This window comes from Myxine glutinosa, chromosome 1 (genome assembly GCF_964187855.1).
Source record: "Myxine glutinosa chromosome 1, kmMyxGlut1.1, whole genome shotgun sequence".
NCBI classification, from domain to species: domain Eukaryota; kingdom Metazoa; phylum Chordata; class Myxini; order Myxiniformes; family Myxinidae; genus Myxine; species Myxine glutinosa.
The window spans coordinates 242732743-242750952 of NC_136261.1; the positions used below are offsets into that span (position 1 = coordinate 242732743).

At 40.0% G+C, this 18210-nt stretch overlaps 1 protein-coding gene across 2 annotated transcripts in view; it reads right to left on the reverse strand.

The window, feature by feature from the left end:
* Positions 1 to 15603, reverse strand: part of LOC137435446 (muscarinic acetylcholine receptor M1-like) — a 249870-nt gene extending 234267 nt beyond the window's left edge. Inside the window, exon 1 of one of the 2 annotated variants that reach the window (XM_068129249.2) lies at positions 15361 to 15603. The gene's annotated coding sequence lies outside the window, so the exon portion shown is untranslated. The remainder of the gene's footprint in view (positions 1 to 15360) is intronic. The other variant, XM_068129232.2, reaches the window with a different exon arrangement.
* Between the last annotated feature and the right edge of the window lie 2607 nt (positions 15604 to 18210).

Here is an 18210-nt window from a genome sequence, read left to right on the forward strand (position 1 = left end):
AGAGTTTAGTGCCATATAAAGGGAATAGGAGAACAACAACAAAGTACTTCAGAATCTGGGAAAGGTTTTATGCTACAGCAGGTCAGCCTTGATGTCTGTTTTGAGACGAACAAAGGCCACTATTAAAGTGTATATTGGGATGTGGGGTCAGGCAGTGCTGCTACCAGCTGGTAAAAGGTATCTACCCTGAGGCCAATAACTCCATAGCTTTTAAATGTCCAACACGTTCTGAAACTACTGCCAGGCTCCCTCCCTCCCCCTTGGGCAGCGCCTGGTATAGCCCCTGCTACTACACCATATACAACAGTTCTGCTCTCATTCTACAATGGCTTAATCAGTCCAACCAACAACCTTAGCTGTGTCCATACAGTCACTCGACCAAGCAGTACACGCTCACTATTCAAGCTTTCTACTTATAGAATATAGCTTTACCTGGAGATGTTTACCTTCCTTGCTTGGAACACTGCATGGATGCAACATAACATGAGCACAGGATTTGTCGGTGAAAGAGTGACATTGTCTCAGCACTTGTCAGAAAGCTCAGAGTTAGAAATTGGAGAGACAATACGTCACAGATGTCAATAACTTTTAGGGCAGTGATTGATGGCAAACCAGGTTATTATGCATCTTTATGGAAGTTATCAGTCCTTTTGATTAGTTTTAAAAGTTCTGCATCAGTCTTGAATTTGAGCACACCCTACATTTTCCCACACAAGTGTCATCAAGCACTTTACTGAAAACTAAAACTTTACCATGTATGAAACTATAACAGTGCGATCGTGATGCTGGTGTAACCAAACAAGACATTCTGGATACTCCAGAACAAGAATTTATTCACAAATTCCCTCAGGTGGTTGTTTTAGACTCATTGTGTACTCAGTCACGAAATGTCAAAACAACAATTTGTTCTTTGGTCCAACACTGCAGAAAAATATGACGTTCTGAAGCACTTGTAGAAACTACTGTCGTCACTGAATGAATGCTAATGGCATGACGATATCAATATGTGTTAAACTCGTCTAAAAAGCTTTGCAATGCCACTTGGCGTAGATATATTGTTGAAACTAAGCTTAGGTGGTGAAAATATTTGTACCAATCATTACATGAAAACATCATAACAACGAGTATAATCTGTTTTTTAAAACAATATTCATACATCTTGCCTCATTGGCTGGCAGGATAGCTTGGAGGCAATGCGTTCACCGTCGAGCTGTGCAGCTTGGGCTCGAATCTCGACGAAGCTAGAAACTTTTATTCTTGTCTTTCAAATGCAGGACATGGCCTCCCAAAGTGCACCATCCATCCCATGCGCATTCAACTGGATGTCCCCTCTACTAGCATAAGTTAGTGAATGTTAAAGATCCCACAGTGTCTTTCATGAAGAGTAGGCGAATGATCACTGGCTCTCTGAACAAATTACAAATTATTGCTCTGCTTTTATTGGAGGTTCCTTGACACCAGATTACACAGCTTGATATATAGGTAGATTGTGCATGCGGTCCAGGTAGCAGCTTCTGCACTACAAACTGACCGAATGATTTGCATGTTCCCATATGGATAAGTGGCCTTCTTCGGATAGAAAAAGGCAACCGATTCTTTTTTCCTCATATGTCTAGATTTGGAAGTCTCCGAAAGAAGAGATGAGCAAAACAGCTAGTTAGTTTTGAAGGGATTGCCTTTTTATGTTTTCAATCAGGTCATTTCCTTCTCATTCGGCAGCAAAATCAGAAAGGCTTAACAGCCCGTGGAAACCAGGCTCGGGTTGTTAGATTTTCCGTGGAAATGAGCCACCTTTTGGAGGTTGAGAGAGGTTATTCCAGAGAAATGGTGCCTGAGGTTGAACTATAAGAGAAATTTCATCCATGGTGTGCGTCAGTCAAGGCAGTTTACCAAAAGGTATTTAAAAAGAAAAATTAGCTGCATAATAATTATTGTCATTATTGATGTACAACAGAAATTACAGTACATATATATATATATATACACAGTCGAGGCCAAAAATATTTCTCACCCTTGCACTTTTTTTCAAATAATGCACCATTTATTCCAGAAAATTGTTGAAACAAATAAAATCTTTTGGTATCCACATTTGTATTTCTTTGGTTTGCAGAGGAACAAAACAAAAAAAAGCTGAATGATTATTAAATCTTAGCTTTTTCACACTGAAATCCGAAAATGGCCCGGACAATATTATTGGCACCTTTTAGAAGCTGTTAGAAATAATTAGATTTCAAGCAGGTGATTCTCCTTTACTTTGGAATTGAACTCACCTATGGTGAGTTGCAGGTGCCTGCAATATAAAAATCACTCATTCAACCAGTTTGAATAGAGAAAATAAGTCATTCTGCTGTTTTGTGTCACTTTGTGTACCGTAATGAGCATGGACAAAAGAAAGAAAACCAGAGAATTGTCTGAGGAGGTCAGACACAAGATTGTGGCCAAACATGGACAATCTCAAGGCTATAACTCCATCTACAGAGACCTTGATGTTCCTGCACCACCATACGCAATGTTATCAGGCCGTTTAAGGCCCATGGCGCTGTAGCTAACCTCACTGGACGTGGCCACCAGAGAAATCGTGATCGAAGATTGCAGCGAAGGATTGATCGAATGGTGGAGAAAGCACCGCAATCAACGGCCAAACATTCAAGGCGACCTTCAGACACAAGGTACGACAGTTTCAACTCGCACCATCCGTCACCAACTCGATGAAAGGGGGTCTATGGAAGAAGACCCAGGAGGACCCCACTGCTGAGAGAGCCATACGAAAGCCCGATTGGAGTTTGCCAAAACACACCTGAACAAGTCAAAATCCTTCTGGGAGGAAGTCCTGTGGACAGATGAGACCAAATTAGAGCTTTTTTGGTAAAGCACATCATGTCTGTTTACAGAAAACAAAATTAAGCCTTCACAGAAAAGATCACCTTCCATACAGTCAAACATGGAGGAGGTTCAGTGATGTTTTGGGGTTTCTGTGCTGCCTCTGGCAATGGATGCCTTGAATGTGTGCATGGCATCATGAAATCAGGAGATTACCAAGGGATTTTGGAGCGCAATGTTCAACCCAGTGTCAGAAAGCTGGGTCTCCATCGAAGGTCATGGGTCTTGCAGCAGGACAATGACCCGAAACATACTTCAAAAACCACCCAGGAATCGTTCAAGACAGAACGCTGCACTGTTCTGAAGTGGACAGCAATGAGTCCAGACATAAATCCCATTGAACACCTGTGGTGAGATCTGAAAACAGCAGCTGGGAGAAGGCACCCTTCAAATCTGGGAGAACTGGAGCAGTTTGCACAAACAAGACGAGTGGGCTAAACTGCCAGTAGAGAGGTGTAGGAAGCTCATTCATTGCTATCGGAAGTGCTTGACTGCAGTTATTTGGTCCATAAGCTTTGCTACCAAATATCAAGTCCAGGGTGTCAATAATTTTGTCAATGCCATTTATTTTTATTTTCTGATTTGCAAGGATATATTAAGTTCTGAATCAAAATGAAAGGTTCTGTAATATTAAGTGAAATAAGGAATTGTGGAGACGAAATACTTTTGTGAATTTCAACTTATTTTTCGAGAAAATTGTGAGTTATTTGAAAAAAGTGCAAAGGTGCCAATATTTTTGGCCATGACAGTATATTGTTACTGTATACATACTCCATGTCTGTTTGCTATCTGAAATCCCTGGTGTTGGGCTAGCGGCTAGGGTGCCGGCTTAGGATCCTCGGATCCTGGGTTCGAATCCCGGTCAATTGCTGAATTAACGCCAGGGGGGTTGACTCAGCCTGTCATCCTTCCGAGGTCGGCTAATTGAGTACCAGTTCACTGGTAATTCCCTGCTTGTCGTTGAAGGCGGCAAAAAGGGTTGGCGTCAGGAAGGGCATCCGGCCGTAAAACATTGCTTCAAAAAGGAGACCGAAAAACAACAACAACCACAGTTCCCGAAAAAGGCCAACCCCTGCTTGCGGGGAAAAATGGCCTCTAAAGGTGGTTTAAAAAAAAAAATTTTATACATACTCCATGTCTATCGATATATCATATACAGTCAATCCTCACTAATCCAGACTACTTTGTTCCCAGCACCCAATGTCGGATTAGCGGAGACAAGAGCAAGGAATTTGAGTGAGGAGTAAGAATAAAGGATGAAAGAACAATGAATGGTAAAGGGGAGAGGGGCGTGGGGGGAGAAGAGGGGAAGGAGGAATGGGTGAGGGTCAACAACACTGCCATTGTGTGTAAGTAATATATGGATATTCCCAATAATGATCGAAGCACAGAACTCACATCCAGTGTGGCTTAGTTTGAATCTTACATTGTTCTACTCTAATTGCACTGTTGCTTCTAAATGCCCCCGTCCCTAATATGATTGATACAAAAAGCTCCTCTATGAGGCATGCTCCTTCGAGGAAGTTATATTTTATGAAGTTATAACTTCAGCACAACAGTCTTGAAGAGACTAAAAATTGTATATGCATACATATATACACAAAGAATTAAGTTAAGCACCCCCCCGTTTTTTTACAACCTCGCACATTACAAGTTTGTTGTCGTCAAAACAGTGTAATATACCCATGTTATTGCTATATTTTCTGGAGAAGTGATATTATGGTCACATAAAAACATAACAATCATGCCGTTTTCAATATTTTATTCTGAATAATTTAAGGTGAAATTTGTTGGGAATTTTAGGCATATTTTCACCTCAATTTAAGTATGGAGCTATAGGTCCATCACGGACAGTGTGGATGACGTTTATGTTTTCTAACGTACAGTCATTGTTCTGAGAAGACCTCTAGCGATCTTTGCGTCAATAACGTGTGTAGGACCCACGTGATCGGATCACTGACTCAACCCTACGTCTCATAGACCCTGTAAGCCGTCGTATGCGTTGCTGTGGCAGGTTGTTCCATTCCCGATGTAATGCACGTTCCAATTCATCCAGATTGGCTATTGGAGGGACCATCTTCGCAATTTGTCGTCCCAACATGTCCCAAACGTGCTCGAGGGGGTTCAGGTCAGGACTGTACGCAGGCCAGGGGATGGTTGTCACAGCACCTTGCTCCATCCGATCACGTGGGTCCTACACACGTTATTGACGCAAAGATCGCTAGAGGTCTTCTCAGAACAATGACTGTACGTTAGAAAACATAAACGTCATCCACACTGTCCGTGATGGACCTATAGCTCCATACTTAAATTGAGGTGAAAATATGCCTAAAATTCCCAAAAAATTTCACCTTAAATTATTCAGAATAAAATATTGAAAACGGCATGATTGTTATGTTTTTATGTGACCATAATATCACTTCTCCAGAAAATATAGCAATATCATGGGTATATTACACTGTTTTGACGACAACAAACTTGTAATGTGCGAGGTTGTAAAAAAACGGGGGGGTGCTTAACTTAATTCTTTGTGTATACATTACTGGGTTGACAGGATATCTCAGAGGTTGTGTACCACACTTTTAAGCTGTATAGTCTGGGTTCCATTGCCAACCCAACTATAAACCACCGCCCTGGTGTTCCGCAGGAAAGGCATTGGAACAATGAGCAAGCTTCTCCTACAGAGGGATGTTAAATAAGCCAGGTCTACCCATCTGATAGCACTTGCTGGTTGTCATTAAAGATTTCACGGGTCATTGTAAAAGAGTCGAAGATTGTGTGCTGGTGTCATTGCTAAATTCCACATTCCTGCCCTAAACTGCAGCACCCTGTGGCAGACTTCATGTCCATGTTTGGTTCTCTGCCAGACAAAGCAACTTCTGCAGAACCAATACTCTGGATCCAAGAGTATGGCTACGGACGATATATACATACAAATGCACTTTAGAAAAAAAAAACGTTTTATTAAAAGCCACAAACATTAACTCTTGCTTCAATGATATTTAATAAGATACTGGATTTCAAACAACACAAAGGAAATTGCCTTGGGAACGCATGTCAACTATTTCATTAAATCATTCTGCATGTTCAGCAACTCTCCGAGGATAGGACATTGTTGAATTAGAGCACCGCCCACACATTTATCTGGTATAAAGTTATCAAATCTTTGGACACATTGACTTCTTCTTGTGGAAGGCGTTTTTTTTTTTTTTTGCTAATTCACATCTGGAAGGGAAGAGGACCACAACACACAACATAAAAACGCATGGCCAAATGCATTCTACAATGCCTTATGGTACTTATAGAAATGCGTTTCAATGACATTGACTTTGCTCTAAACTTGATTCAGAATACAGTAGTTCAAAAGTACATATTTGTTATAGCAGAATTACTTTTTTTGCTAAAAGCGATGGCAATGGAATTGCAATACAATAACAATATGTTACATCTACTTTGCTACTAATCTGTTCTTATGTGAGATAAATCCTCCATTTCAATTTATAATATACTAGCAGGAGTACCTAGCATTGCCCAGTGATGTTCTAATCCTGTTGACATTTTGAAGAAATCAATTTGTTTTTTTTGTTTTTTCTATTCCCCTACTTACACTCAAATAAGGAAAATTTACATTTAATATGATATTACACCCCCCTACCTACCTACCTACACACACACACACACACACACACACACACACACACACACACACACACACACACACATACACACATACACACACACACGGCTCTCTTATATAGTATATATTTCATTGAAGATATTTACCAAATAGCAAACAGTTCAGGGAAAGTACTGTAGTGTGCCAGAGCCTGAACGAAACCTCAAATTCCGAGCTCCTAGTAAGTAACTTTACTAACTACAGGCGAGCTGGACCTGCAGGTAACTTCATACATATGTAGAGGATAATGATAATTCCTAGCTGGAAGTAGAGGATAATGTAGTTTTACATTGCAGTTTACCAATCCCAGCCCTGCTTAGTTTAAACTTCAGATATTTCAACCTGCAATGCAAAAGTATTCTTTACACAATTCACTGGGATAAATACTCTACATACGTTTGTTTGTACGATCAAAATATTTGGACTTTTCCAAAATTATCAATTAAATATTCTGTCGAGGAACTGGCCCATCTCAAAGGAAAGTGTGTGACAACCGTTTATTCAATTTAACACAACCAAAGGGTATGCCCAAAAGTATTGGGACAATAATGGGTATATCCAAGATTAGCAATTCACAACTGTTTATTCAATTTCTCATAGGTTGTTACTGTCACTACAACATTTTGTACCAACCAGTTGTATATACCTGGTGCAATGTTGCACCATACAGAACAAGTTTATGTGTAGTAGTGAATTTAGCTCACAAGAGGTGTTTCAAGACATCCCAGCATGGTTCAAGTCAGTCTAAGCTTCAGCATTGTGCCACTGTGCCTGCCATTGCAGTGTTTCAATGTTGTTGTCCACAAACAAATTTACAACAGACAGCAGCAGTGTGACAAGTTGCGTTGTCATGCTGAGAGATGGGAGAACACTCATCGTAGCATTTCATGAAAGCTGGAAGCGCAGAAATGTCAAAATCCACCTTTATACATCACTTGCAGTGAGAAAAATATCTTGCATTCGTGGCCAAAAATATTGACACCTTGCACTTTTTTCAAATAACTCACAATTTTCAAATAAATTATTTCTCTAAAAAGAAGTTAAAATTGCCAAAAGTATTTGGCCTCCACAATTCTTTATTTCACTGTTAATATTACAGAACCTTTGTTTTTGATTCAGAACTTAAAGGGCCACAGACACAGAAAATCATGTTTGGTTTAATTAATAGATATTGCTTCACTTAACACTTAATCGCCCTTTTTTTTGAATAAATATCACTCGATTGGCCCCCGCCACCCAAAAAACGGCGATTTGATTGCTCATGTGACTGGCTACGTCATCGACGGAATTTTTGTTGCTGATGGTAGTTTTTAGCTGGTAGTGGAGTCCCGCCCCTAAAATCGTGATGTTCATTCATGATGTCACCTGTGTGATGTAATCGAGGGAAAGGTTTTGCAGCACGCAATGATAACTGCCTGACCAAGAATCTTCTGATTGTCAAAATCATTATTGAAAACTACCAGCAGCAACAAAAATTCCCTCGATGACGTAGCCAGTCACATGAGCAATCAAATCGCCGTTTTTTGGGTGGCGGGGGCCAATCGAGTGATATTTATTCAAAAAAAAGGACGATTAAGTGTTAAGTGAAGCAATATCTATTAATTAAACCAAACATGATTTTCTGTGTCTGTGGCCTTTTAATATCTCCTTTTAAATCAGAAAAGAAAAAGAAATGGCATTGACAAAATGATTGACACCCGAGACTTAATATTTGGTAGCACGGACTTTGGACAAAATAACTGCAATCAATCGCTTCCTATAGCCATGAATAAGCTTCCTCCACCTCTCTTCTGGCAGTTTGACCCACTCTTCTTGTGCAAACTGCTCCATTTCTCCCAGATTTGAGGGGTGCTTTCTCCAAACTGCTGTTTTCAGATCTCCACACAGGTGTTCAATGGGATTTAGATCTGGACTCATTGCTGGCCAATTCAGAAGAGTCCAGTGTTTTGTCTTGAACCATTCCTGTGTGCTTTTTGAAGTGTGTTTGGGGTCATTGTCCTGCTGCAAGACCCATGACCTTCGATGGAGAAACCTTCGACCCAGCTTTCTGACACTGGGTTGAACATTGCGCTCCAAAATGCGATGGTAATCTCCTGATTTCATGATGCCATGAACACATTCAAGGCACCCAGTGCCAGAGGCAGCACAGCAACCCCAAAACATCACTGAACCTCCTCCATGTTTGACTGTAGGGAAGGTGTTCTTTTCTTTGAAGGCTTCATTTTGTTTTCTGTAAACATAGAGATGATGTGTTTTACAAAAAGCTCTAATTTGATTTCATCTGTCCACAGGACATTCTCCCAGAAGAATCTTGGCTTGTTCAGGTGTGTTTTGGCAAACTCCAGTCGGGCTTTCTTAGCGGGGGGTCCTCCTGGGTCTCCTACCATAGAACCCCATTTCATTGAGTTGGCAACGGATGGTGTGAGTTGAAACTGTCATACCTTGTGTCTAAAGGTCAGCTTGAATCCGGTTGGCAGTTGATCGAGGTACTTTCTCCACCACTCGAGCAATTTTTCGCTGCAATCTTCGATCAGGTTTTCTCTTGCGACGTCCAGGGAGGTTGGCTACAGTGCCATGGGCCTTAAACTTCCTGATAACATTGTGTACGGTGGACACAGGAACATCAAGGTCTCTGGAGATGGACTTGTAGCCTTGAGATTGTCCATGCCTGGCTACAACCTTGTGTCTGACCTCCTCAGACAATTCTCTGGTTTTCTTTGTTTTCTCCATGCTCATTGCGGTACACACAGGGACACAAAACAGCAGAATGACTCCTTTTCTCTATTCAAACTGGTTGAATGAGTGATTTTTATATTGCAGGCACCTTCAACTCACCACAGGTGAGCTCAATTTCAAAGTAAAGGAGAATCTGCTAAAATGGTTCAAAGTTTCTTACAACTTCTAAAAGGTGCCAATAATATTGACCAGGCCATTTTAGGTTATTTGTGTGGAATAAGCTAAGATTTTGTATTCTTTCACCTTTTTTTGTTTTGTTGCACTGCAAACCAAAGAAATACAAATGTGGATACCAAAATATATTTTAATTTCAACAATTTTCTGGAATAAATGGTGCATTATTTGAAAAAAGTGCAAGGGTGCCAATATTTTTGGCCACGACTGTATATGCTGCCTGGAACTGTTCATTTTAAATTTTTGTACACTCCCATAATAATTTTGGTCATAAAGTTTATACTCCAGCATAAGTGTCGACATGGCATCTAACTGAGGGTCTAAAAGTCATATATGGTGTCACAAAAAATTGTGTTATCAGGTTTACTCGCAGGTTACCCAACTCCGATGGGTTGATATATGTCTCGCCTAAAATCAGCAATATATTGGAGTGTGTATTGGTCGGAACAGGAATTCAACGTAAAGTGATGATGTGGACCGTGACACGTGGTACATATTTACCTTATAGACAATGACGGTCTGCCCAGAAGAGGCACTATCGTTGGTGATTAAAATTGGCAAATACATGCCTTTTTATGACAGATCGTTTTGTAAATGGTATCATGCACAGCTTCAACATTTTGTCGTCAAGGTGACACCAGCAATGTTTGTGTCTGTAAAGGTTAAGGTGCCCTGATTACTTCCTCAAAATCATGTGAGAACACTCCAAGTCGGTATTAAAGTATATATCGTGCAGAGGGTCTTTAGGATCGTATTGAATTGAGGGTCTTGGAGGTGCCACCAAGATGTGCATGACAACAGAGTGGATATTGGTTCCTGTTTAATGTCTGCTTTGAGAGGAGTATTATTTGACAATTCCATCTTCCTTTTCATGTTACATAGTATGACCACTAAAAACGTGTGCTAGAGGCTTGGGAATATATTTTAAAATGAAATAAGGTAGGTGCATACATTCTAAAAGTAATGAGATATACTCTGCTAATCTAGAAATAAACAAGCAAGAGCAAATGTGGTCTCAGCAAATATATATATATATGGCCTAAATGCAAAACGTTACGTTTGACGCACAAACCCAACACAGCACATCACCCAAACAACACCATCCCGACTGTGAATCACACCATCCCGACACAGCACATCCCCAACGTTTCTCATCAGCAAGGACTGGGGTACTTGTTATCATAGAAGGGAAAATGGATGGAGAAAAATACAGAAAAATCCTAGAGGAAAGCCTGCTACCCTCTTCAAGAAAGCTGAAATTTGGGACGGAGGTTCACCTTTCAGCATGACAACGACCCGAAACACACAGCCAAAGCTACACTGGAGTGGCTAAGGATAAATGTCCTTGAGTGGCCGTCAGAGCCCCGACCTAAATCAAGTCGAAAATCTGTGGTATGACTTGAACAATGCTGTCCACCAACGCTCCCCATGTAACTTGACTGAGCTTGAACCGTTTTGCACAAAAGAATGGGCAAATATTGCCCAATCAAGGTGTGCAAAGTTGGTAGAGACCTATCCCAACAGACTCAGCTGTAATTGCTGTCTAAGGTGCTTCCACCAAGTATTAACTCAGAGAGGTGGACACTTATCCAACTAAGATTTTCTAGTTTGTAGAATTTCACTTTGAAGTTGTGGGTTACGATGTGTAAATAAAGGTGGAAAAACTCTGATTTAATGCATTTTAATTCCAGGCCATAAGGCAACAAAAGGTGAAAAATTTGAAAGGGGGTGTAGACTTTCTGTAGGCACTGTATTGTGTACATATATTACATCTATTGAATACAAGATGTATACATATACGGTATTTATTTCTATATTGCAGACAAAGGCCTTCACTTTCTTCCTTTGTGACCTTCACTGCTGGATCACTTGAAGAGGTGGGTAAAGTACAAGTTAAAAGAACAGATTTGTTGTCCATAAAAAGGTAATTCCATAACTTTTGCAACAAGGCCAAGTGCACAGTATTTTTGTATCAAGACCTTTTAACTATTATGAATTGAACAGTGCCATTTCCTCACCATACTTGACAAAATGGACAAACGATTAACCTTGTTGTCACTGTTCTTCAGTTTGTTTGTTTTTCTCTCAATAAAACTCCTCAGTTTCCTCTAAAACTCCTCAGAATGTTACATTTTAATTCATTCATTCACTCATTCTTTTGCCATTAAAGGCTTCGCGGGAGCCTCATGGCTCCACCAAGCTGAAAGCTTAAGGCGGTAATACACCAAAAGAATCCCAATGAGGCAGAGTGGCCAACACTATACTTCACCCATACTTACAGGGAGCTTTTGCTCTGTGATGCTATTTGGGATTTTTTTCCTGTTGGCCTTTTTAAGAGTTTATATCACATACCTGACCCCAATCAGAGGAACCCAAACGCTCAGACCACCTCGATGCTAATCGATCCCTTGATACCCCTACACAATCAATATACATGATGTGTCTCTTTCCAATTTCCTTGTCGTAACTATAAAAAGCACCCCTATTTTGGAAACATGGCAAAACATGTTTTGTGTCACGTGGGTTCAAGTGAGCCAGTGTATGCCATCCTACAACATGTCATGTGCCAGAGATATATAAATGAGGCAAGTTATATTTTGCCCCAACCTCAAGTACCAAAGAGTAAACGCTATTGGACATAGGTTGAATGTGCAGAGGTAAAGTCTGCCAACCCAACCAGGCTGCCTTGTAAAGAACAAAAGTTGCACAAAACATCAAGGTGCATGCTTTGTAAAACATGCATGTCCACCGTAACAACTGTTACGAAGGATCGCATGTTTTGATTTACATGGTAATTGATATTTGATTAAATTATAAAATTGACATTCAGACAAAGTGCCAAAACTCTATGCTTATACAACATGTAATAAACATTTCATCAAAAACTTATTGATAGATTTCTGCAATTTGGAAGTTTTCACTTACCTTGCTAACCTTTTCAAACACAGACAGGTGATGGAGTGGTAAACAATTAAGAACACCCTGAAAGCTTGCAGCATTGAATAGTACTTTTTATGTGTCTCATTTTAATTTCTGCCTATACAATGAAAAATAAAATAAAATAAAGAAAGCCTGGTGTTGGCTTAGCAGTTAGGGTGCCAGCTTGGGATCCCGGGATCCTGGGTTTGAATCCCGGTCGATCGCAGAATTAACGTCAGGGGGATTGACTCAGCCTGTCATCCTTCCGAGGTCAGAAAATCGAGTACCAGCTCCTGGTAATTCCCCGTGTGTCGCAAGAGGCGACTAACAGGGTTTTTTTTTTTTTTTTTGGCGGCAGGAAGGGCATCCGGCCATAAAACATCGCTTCAAAAAGGGGATCACGGCGCCCGAAAAAGGACCAACCCCTGCTCTGTGGGGAAAAATGGCCTTTAAACGTGGTTCCTATATTATGAAAAATTATCCATCTTCTTTCAGGTTATAAACATTAATCTTTAAGCTGTCATGAGAACAAAGCGTTTCGTTCTTTCTTTTGAACATTAAGATATAAATCTTTTTATCATGTAATTGTTTCGATATGGTTGACACTCTTCTCTCCATTGTCGTTTTTATAATTCCAAGTCAGGTTAATTGCAAAAGTTTCAAGCAATGAAAAACATAAAAGGGTGCCCTCAAGAAAAATCTGCAAAAATTCAAACCTGATTGTTCACATTGCAAGGATTCCACGTGTGTGTCACCAGGAGCTCTTAAGTAAGCAGGAATGGTTGAACATTCTTTCTTAAAAATTCCTTTTGCAATGCATTGCTGGATTCTGAGTTCATTACCACCCTTTTATCTGACACAATTTATATGAATCAAAATTGTGTTATTACCTGGTCGCATCAAAAACCGAAAATCTTTTTTTTAAAGCAAATAAAGACTGTACAAGTATACGCTTTTTGTACATGGAAAAGATTCTATCTGCAATGTACCTGCATGAGGAATTTAACCTTCGGCAGAATGCTCTTATTTTGACATTCATTCGAGTTATGTGCCCTTTGATAATGCAATGCTTCTTGTATATGTAATCAAAAATGCTTCTACCTGTTTGATCTGTTTGTTTTCCTTTTCTTAATACTATGGATACACAGATTCCCCACATACATTGCCACTGCTAAAATATATAAAACAACTGCAATTTGTATTCTGAATTTGCAATTTATTTAACCTATACCAACCTTTTCTGCTTCTCTTCCTCGGGTAGTAAAGTAGTGCCAAATCCCCCGTTCTACTCGTCTCGCAACGCGACGTTATGTTAATAACCCGAATAAATTATTGCATCGTGGAACTATAAGCCATTATCATAATATATGCACATAACTTATCTATCTGAATCATCATGACGTATGCACACAAATTCCTCCAGAGTCAAATCTATAGCCGTCCTTATGGAGTGAATGGCCTTCAGGCCTGGATTGAGGCTTTACTTTTAATCTTTTATTTCATTTTTTGGAAACACATAGTTCACATTATTCACCCAGACTTATGCATCGGCCAATAGTCCAGGGTGGATAATTGTGTTTATAATGGTTTTGAGAAAGGTTATTTCTACAGTTCTAACCATATGGCAAATTATTCCCATGCTGCTATTTGGGAGATAGAACCAAGCTTCTGTGTTTAATTAAGAGCGATTAAATAATTGTATTAGGAGAGAAGGTTTATCTGCAATAATCCAATTTGAAACGCTCCGACATGATTGATTCTCGTTGCCTGGCCAAGCTAACAATGCGGAAACCAACTAAAATTGACAGGTGATAGTTTTGCATTTGATGAAACATTGCCCTCAGGATGATTACCATTTCTATCATAGCTCATGACGACACTGGGATTCAATGTTCAAATCTCAAATACCATGTTCATGAGTATATTGTCGACCTTAAACTTAAAATGTAAACATACACAGATCTCTCCTTAAATACTTGTCCGACATCGGATAGATGCACAAGTTCCTCCAAGTGTTAAATCTTTCTTTCTTTTTTTGTAAAAAAAAACAAAAAAACATTGCCAGAAGAAAGAGCGGAAATGATCCAACAGCATCTAAATGTGTCATTGACATGGAAGGACATGTTACATTGATAAAACACGTCGCATTTCGTTGCACAAAACTCAAGACAAATGCTCAAATCAATATGCTAAGCAAACCACCTGAATTGACTTGGAAATGTTATAAAAGTGAAAAACTTTCCATCTGCGAGTACAGACGTAAAGATCCTTTTCGGTCATACATGAAATTTAATTTAACCACACTATGTTTTGTTTAATTGCAAACTGATGCTTATAATTTTTTAACTTAAATTTTTTTCCTTGCAAACTGATGTATTCTGAACTCGGAAGCAGGCATGTTAATCGACATTAATTCAACGCCCGGGGTTCAATAACAGTATGCCACGCATGTCTCGAGAAAACAATGGATACATTAAAGTATCAAAGTAATAACAAAAGAGTTACCATGGATAGACAGATGTGTCGCATATACGTCAATTCCCTCGTATTTCTGTATGATCGAAGAGTTCTCAGTATCTATGAAAGTATGTTTACCCTCACTGATCAGTCAAGTTGAAATAATCACACGATTCACAATCCACAGTAACAGTGCTTCATTATTGTACAAAGCAATGCCATGTATTAGGTCATTTATCCATGCTGCTTGTAGTTTGAATTGGATATTCTTCTTTACTAATCACGATAAACACACCACCTCTACTGACCTCCACGAAAAATACGGTAGCAGCTCAAAAAACACATCGATTAGGGTCCAATTGATAATGACGCGATTAAGGCTCCAAGCAGGCATGCACTGTTGGACAAGTGTTGAAATCATGTTAAATCTGAAACAGAGAGATGATCGCGGATGCCATGAGGGAAGTGCAGCGGACTTGCCGGGGCGAACAAAAGGCATGTGCGCAATGCCTCCTTACCTGTCCATGCACCTGTCGTGTGGGACGCTCGCGGGCAGGATGGATGAACGTCTGTAGGGTAGAAATGTGAGATGGAATCTCTCTCCCTCTTTCTCTCGGTCTTACATGCAGCCTGGTCTCATCATTATCAGTGGCTCCACAGGAACCGGCAGGATGGGTGGGCGGTGTGCGCTGCTCTGCGATCCGACTCCACTCCTCGCTCACGTCGCACCGTCTGAGCCATTCAGGTGAATTTGCAAGATTGGCCCTCCCTCTCCTTTTCTCCTCCTTTTACCCTGGCATCCTCATCACAACCATGGTAATTAGGCCCTGAACCAGCATTAGTGGGGGGTTGTAAAGAAGGCGGATGTCTATATAGACATTGACGTCCATTACACACCTCAATGTCTGAAGATTCAGTGAATGCTTCAGTTTCCTTCCAATGCCTAATCATGACCTTGTTATCCCTGCTGTCAATGACGAAAGGTGAAGGAAGTCTCGAGTAACTAAAACACAATACAAATGGACTATAAGATGACCTATAGATACCTGCGAATGGTTCATGCGAGTCCTGGGATTTTACTCGAGTGAAATGGAAAGATTAAAAAATCGGAAGATTGGACGGAGAGAAGCCTCGAGGGCAAAGATTTTCATCGATGGTTTGGATTGAGGAATGAGAAATGGCCATCGAGATCAAATCAAATGCCGAATTGAGACCAATGCTTCGGATTTTTTAAAAATTCTGGCAGACATTTATATACCATTATATCTCCCTTACCTTGTTGATAGAGCATCGATTCTCTCTGTCTCCCCCTCTCCCTCTCTAAATCCAGGCATTCTGCCGCTGGAACTGGAACTACTGGCACGTTCTGACTCACGGTCTCGCCAGCGAAAAGATCTGACCTTCTTTAACCAAGAGACACGTTTGTTCAGCGATTCCAAACTTAAATCTCTTGGCATTGCTATTGGAGCCGAAAAACTACAGCGAATGGATGAGGGAATATGAAAACACTGCTCTCAGTTATCCCCAACCATGCTTGTTGTTTCTCTCTGTCTTCAGAGCATCAAACTACAATATACTCTCACTTTAATAGCTGATCTCAGATCGCTAAATTTGTATCCGGAGTAAGCAACACAAAAGCCTTTTTTACCCATCCAAGCATAATTTGCATCGTAAAGTAGAAAGGGTTTGAAATCTACGTCACGGTTGAAAGTGAAACACGAACAAAGTAACCTGATCTGCCAATCTCTATTATTGAGGCTGTTTTTGAACTTGAGCTAAAGAAAAACAAGCGAAATCATCTTGAAAGCAAAGATGTACTTTTCAATGTGCGTTTGGCGATAAATCCATTTTCTGCTTGGGCGAAGTTCCCAAGTCAAATGCGACAGGATGATTTGAACTATATGGGCATATGCATTGTGTATATGACGAAGACAGAAAACAAGATGTGTTTATGTGCTCCAATGGCTCAAACCTAATACTCCAAGAAAGCCTGTATGATGCATTCATTGAATAATTGGTTCAAGATGCAATGCAGGAAGATATGAAGAAAGATTTGCATGTTTGAGTGCATTTTGCTAAAATCGATTTACGCTTTCCTCAAGCGGTATCTTGAGTAAGAATAAATTATTGTTTTCTTATATATGTTTCATGGGGCTCAAATTTATATGATGTACATTGTCAGAAACATTTGATGCGACATCATAATGGAAGTGCTTTATTGTGCTCAATGAATAATGAGAATTTTTTTTTGCCATACCTTAGCTTGTGGTCATCTTCTCACTGTATAGCAGCATTGCTTTCCACATCATGGAGATGTAACGTGTTTTTATTGTTTTGGCTTTACCTGTTAATGCACTCGACTGCGGTTCAAACTGTGACCGAGAATGATACTGTGTTGCCATCCTTTTGTCTGAAATATGAAATCACAAGATTATCACCTCACTCTTTTGCTCACCTCGAGTTAACTCTATAGCAGACACGATTCAATAACAGTGGTTGTGCATTGTCACAGCTTGAGTGAAGAAGGGAGAAAGCCTTATTATTATTTTAGGCAGTGTACTTGATGTCTTCAAAACAGTCAGGAAGACGACTTAAAGGTACCTTGGAAAGTGTTAAATTCCCGGATGCATTGCAGTTCATGCAGTTTCTCCCAGTATCCATGACAGGAATGAACACTTTTTGCCCTACCAATGGCTGGTCCATTTGCCCTCCAAATGGCTATGGAGGGCATTGCAGTCCATTTCTTCAGGTGTCGGCCGAGATGCAACTTAATAGGAAAGACCATCGGACTTCAGTTAATTCTACCAACCCCTGGCGAGGTTTCAATAGCTACTCAATCAGTATCACCACAACATTTGGCTCTTGTGTATTATTTAATTGTTTGCTATTTACTTTTTGGACAGAACTGCTCAGAGGCAGCATTTAGCTCCCAACCCAAGTTGCTTGAGAAGATGATGATGGACCTTCTCATTAAATTTCTGCAGTCTCTGTGGGAGGTGTTTGTTCACCTGCAGTGGCAATTGATAGGATATTCAAGGATTTTGTTGCAGTGTTGATCAATAAATGACACTGCATAAATAAAAATAAAACGCGTTATGGTCTGCTTCAAGGAAAGTAGTACTATCAAAGACCTTTTTATCAAGACAAGATAATCCACTGGATAAGATAAAGTAGAGATGGACAATAATTACAAGTTGGATCGTCAATCTAATGCAACTTTCACCCTTGCAATTATAATCTGAATTTAGCTAAGAATCTCTTTTTTGCCCTCAAGTAGCTAAGATTATCTTTGTCTGTTTACACAATACGCATTCTCGGGGCTGAGATGTGAGGATTCCACAAGAGAAAGAATCCGCCTCATGAGGTCA